General features: G+C 32.2%; 1 pseudogene; it reads left to right on the top strand.

Annotated features, from left to right (window-relative positions):
- The first annotated feature begins 2,479 nt into the window (after window positions 1-2,479).
- Window positions 2,480-2,598, top strand: LOC118610224 (annotated as a pseudogene).
- The last annotated feature ends 2,089 nt before the right edge of the window (window positions 2,599-4,687 follow it).

Raw genomic sequence — 4,687 nt, 5'->3', positions numbered from 1 at the left:
AATTCTCCAGCCCATCCCACTGCCCAGACCTACTGAAACAAGAAACTCTAGGGGTAAACCTAGAAATCTGTGTTTTAGAAAGGCCTCCAAGTGATTCTGATGCAAGCTAAAGCTTGAAAATCAATGGTCTATAACAATTCCTAATGAATAAGAAGACACTCCATTTTAAGAACCTCCAAAGCAGATGCTTCAAGCTCCCTTGGTGAATTGTTCAAGTGTTTAGCTGTTCCTGTGGTCAGAAACTTCTTGTTTTCCAATAATATATGTGTTAAATGCTTTGAGACCCTTTGAGGAATACTGTGATATGAAGACAAATGCTATCACTATCTTACCTATTTATCCCCAAGTTGAAGCCTATAGTGATATCTAGATCTTTCAGACTCTACCTTGGTGAACTCCCCTTAGAGAAATACTTACAACAACTCTTTCCTCTTTTTAATGTCATTGTTTTCCTCTTCTTTCTGTTCACTACCTGAGTTTATTTTTGGGAGTATTAAATCTTCCCTGAGATTGAACTTCCATTTTGTTTTCTCATATGCCCAATCCAGCAACCATTCCAACTCACTGTATTTTCTTTAGTAGCTTCATCTCTAAGTCCGTATAAGTATTACAAATGGCTTGTGTCCCACATAAAAATGATAAGCAATAAGCAATTGTTTACAGAGCCAAATACAGTCTTTATATCTACAAAAGTAAAAGAAATGAAATCTCTCCATCTTTCCACCCTAAATACCATGCTCCTTTAGTTGCATGCTATGAAAGGACAACTATTTGTCCTTGAAATAACATTTGGCAAGTACAAAAAAGCTACAGGAGAGAAATGATCCTCAGGAATATTATTCTCAGTCTTTCCTTTTAACTGATGTCTGTATTTTTCCTTCACAGCATAAAACCATTGCCTTCTTCCTGTTGCTTCTCTTTACAGAGAACATTGACCTGCTGCAGAAAACAACGGCGCTTAACGCACTAGCTCATCATAGGAAGTAATGGAGCAAGACAGCCATGGCATGAAGTGGAAAATCTGGAAAATTCTTCCTCTGCTATCTCTTCCTTCCTCCCCCATTTTGCTCCTCCTCCTCCTACTGCCCTGGTTCTGGTTTATAATTTAATTTAATTTTTTTTCCAAAAGAGAATTACATGTTTTAATTAGGATTTCATAAGTATGTCTCTACACCTTACACATGGCAATTGCCAAAATTTCTTCTGGAGCAACAGAAATAGCAAAGCACTACAGATGAACATCTGCAAAGCCTGTTATATGAACACCATTTCTTGGTCCATGCTCCTTCTTCTCCCCTGCCCATTCCTACTTCAAATGTAGTGGAGATTTGACAGTTCACTTGCACTGTGATTATTTTCTCTTCAAATCATAAGATTGTTACCAATTTGAATATTCTCAGCCACCATTATGCTTTGTTCTGAAGCCTTACCATTTTCATTAAAATTTACACATACAAAGGTTTCCATTCTAATATCAATTTAAAGAGATTATGATCTATTTTGTGCAGTGTGACATATACTATCTCGAGTTACTGTTCATGCCACCAGCATTAAAGGCAGTTTAGTCTGTCGTAAACCCTAGAATTCATGGTTTTTTAACAGCTACAAAAATATACATATATTCCATGATGACAAAGCTGTACTAGGGAAGCGAATATTTGTGGAAAATGAGAAGGACCTTGCTTACTGTTTTAAAAGCCCCAAATACTATAGTTTTCAGGGCATTTTACTTTTTTTTGCCCATCAGAATGAAAAATAGTTTAATTTAATTTCTTAAAAGAAATATGAGTAGTAGTATAGTCATTACTAGCTCCTTTACTAGATTTTTAGTCATTTCATTTTTAAAAAGAATTGCCTATCTGGGATAAAATTATACTTGCATAAAAATTTGTCACATTCTTAGTGTGTGTTCATTTTGCCTGCATTTTAATCCATGCTGAATGCTACTTGGTAAATCTGTAACAACAGACATGCTTTTGTCTGTGAAAATAATGCTTTTACATAGGTTGTTTTTTTTTTCCTGAGCTCCGATAATTGTTTTGGTTATAGGAAGCTAATATTTATTTTTTAATCTGTGTTAATCTTTTGATAATTTGTATAAGGGATTTATTAATACCTATAGATGCAAATTTACCCCAATGTTAATAATTAAAAAGCCTTCGACATTGTGAATTTAACTATCAAATGACAATATAATAGACAGTTAAGGATCTGAGAGATTCTAGGTTCTCTTGGTCATGTGACCCACTCTTGATCTTTCATGTACCTCTGGATTATCTTTCATTATTCCTTTTTCTTCAACCCCAATCAATATTCAAAACTGTCTAATTACTTTGGAAGATTGTATGGGTATGGGTTTCGTTTCTATACATGTATATTTCTATGTGGGTGAGAGATATATCTGTAGAAAATGAACACTGAGATATAGAAAGGATCCTTGGTCAGCACTTCCTACCTATGGTTTTTAAAAAAGAGTTGGATCTACAGCCATGCTACCCTGAACAAACCCAATCCCATCTGATCTCAGAAGCTAAGCAGGGTCAGGCCTGATTAGTACTTGGATGGAAGACCACCTACGAAGACCAGGTGCTGTAGGCATAAAAAAATTTTAAAAATAATAATAATAAGAGATTGCAAGCTGACAAGGTCCTTGCAATCTGTGAGGTCAACCAAGGGTTGCTTAGCCTAAAAAAATAATAATAAAAAAATAAAAATAAAAAAAATAAAAAGAGTTGGGTGAGTCACAAAGGTAAGTGAATGGATATTTGACTTTTAAAAGGTGAAATTCAGCAACGTTTTTACAAGTCTATTGCATATGTAGTTTATACATACATACCCATATATCACTATGGAATAATGAGATCCTTGTTATGGCTTTTTAAAATAGCTGTGTAACTGTGGACAAATCACATAATATATGTGAGCCTGTTTTCTTATTTGTAAAAAGTGATGCTATCTATCATAGCCTTTGTTTTCCTTTCAAGATTTCTGCAAAACTCATGGTTTTAAATATTGCCCAGTTTTGGACTTCTAATCTAGAACTTTAGCTTTAGATTCACTCCTCAATTTTAAATATATTTATATGTACTTATATATATTATATATCTACATCTGTATACATTAGCTTTATTGAGATATATGTTGTGTACTAAAAATCACCAATTTTCACAAGGAATATAATAAATAATATTGTAATAACTTCATATGGTGACAGATGGTTACTAAACTTAACATGGTGATCACGTTATAAGGTATATAAATATTGAATAACTATGTTGTACACCTGAAACTAATATTGTACAACTATAATTTTTAAAAATGACCAATTTTAAGCATACTATTCAATAATTTGACAAATTTATTCAGTTGTATGACCACAACACAATTAAGTTTACTCTATTTTATTGATAGAAATATTTCTTTATGTAAATCTAACATGATTAGTTTATCTATTTGCCAGTTAATGGACATGTGAGTTATTTCCAGTTTTTTGTTTTTAGGAATAAAGTTACTGTGAACATTTACATACATGTCTTTGTGTAATACATTTTTGTTTCACTTAGGTAAATAAAAACTAAAGAGTAGAATTGCTGGGTCAAATGTTAAGTGCATGTTTAACTTTGTAAGAAATTCTTCAATGATTTTCCGAACTAACTATACCATTTTGCATTATCACAAGCATTGTATGAAAGTTCTAGTTTGTCTAAACGCTAATCAACACTTGGCGGTGTCAGTCTTCAGTTTTCACTATTCAAGTAGGAATGCGTGTGGTGATACCTTTTTATGGTTTAAATTTACATTGTCTTGACTATTGACTAATAATATTAGATATCTTTTCATGTGCTTGTTTACCAACATATAATAAATCTCTTACACCAATTATTAACATCATAACAGTTTTGTCAAACTGCTATTCAAGTCTTCTGCTTATTTTTATTTTAGGTTTTCTTATTATTATTGAGTTGTAAGTGTTTTTTATATAGTTTTGTAAATTAACCTTGTGTCCAGAAACTCTGGTAAATGCACTTATTCTAGTAGCTTTGTAGTAGCTTTTTCAGAATTTTCTACATAGAAGATGATGTTTTCTATTAGAAAAGAGTATTGCTTCTTTATTTCCATTATGTATGCATTTTATTTCTGCTACTTGCCTTATCGTGGAGGTAAAGGCCAGGACAATGCTGAGCTTTGTTCCCAGTCTTAAGGGGGAAATGTTTAGGTATTTTTACCATTAAATATGATGTGTGCTGTAGTTTTTTTTGTTTTTTAATAGGGGCTATCAGGTTAAAGCAGTTCCTTTCTATTCTTAGTTCAGAGAAAGTTTTTTTTTTTATCATAAATGGGTGTTTAATTTTTTAAAATGCTTTTTCAGCATCTATAGAGATGATAATATTATTTTTAATTTTAAACTATTAATATGTTGAGTAATATTGATTGATTTTCAAATTATAACCCAACCTTGCATTCCTGGCATAAAAGCCACTGGTCATTAATGCATTATTCTTTTCATATATTGCTGAATTTGAATGCTTAATTTTATTTTAGGATTTGCATCTGCATTCAGGGAGATTTTCGTCATGGTTTCCTTTCTGTGCAAACTCTACTTTCAATATTAGGGATGTGGTATCAGTATTTTCTCCACTGCTATTTTCTGGATATTTGTGTATAATTTGTTTTATTTCTTCTTTAA

The sequence above is a fragment of the Rousettus aegyptiacus genome, unplaced genomic scaffold (genome assembly GCF_014176215.1).
Source record: "Rousettus aegyptiacus isolate mRouAeg1 unplaced genomic scaffold, mRouAeg1.p scaffold_m13_p_12, whole genome shotgun sequence".
In the NCBI taxonomy this organism is placed as follows: Eukaryota; Metazoa; Chordata; class Mammalia; order Chiroptera; family Pteropodidae; genus Rousettus; species Rousettus aegyptiacus.
This window is presented reverse-complemented; position numbering and strand designations above follow the sequence as displayed.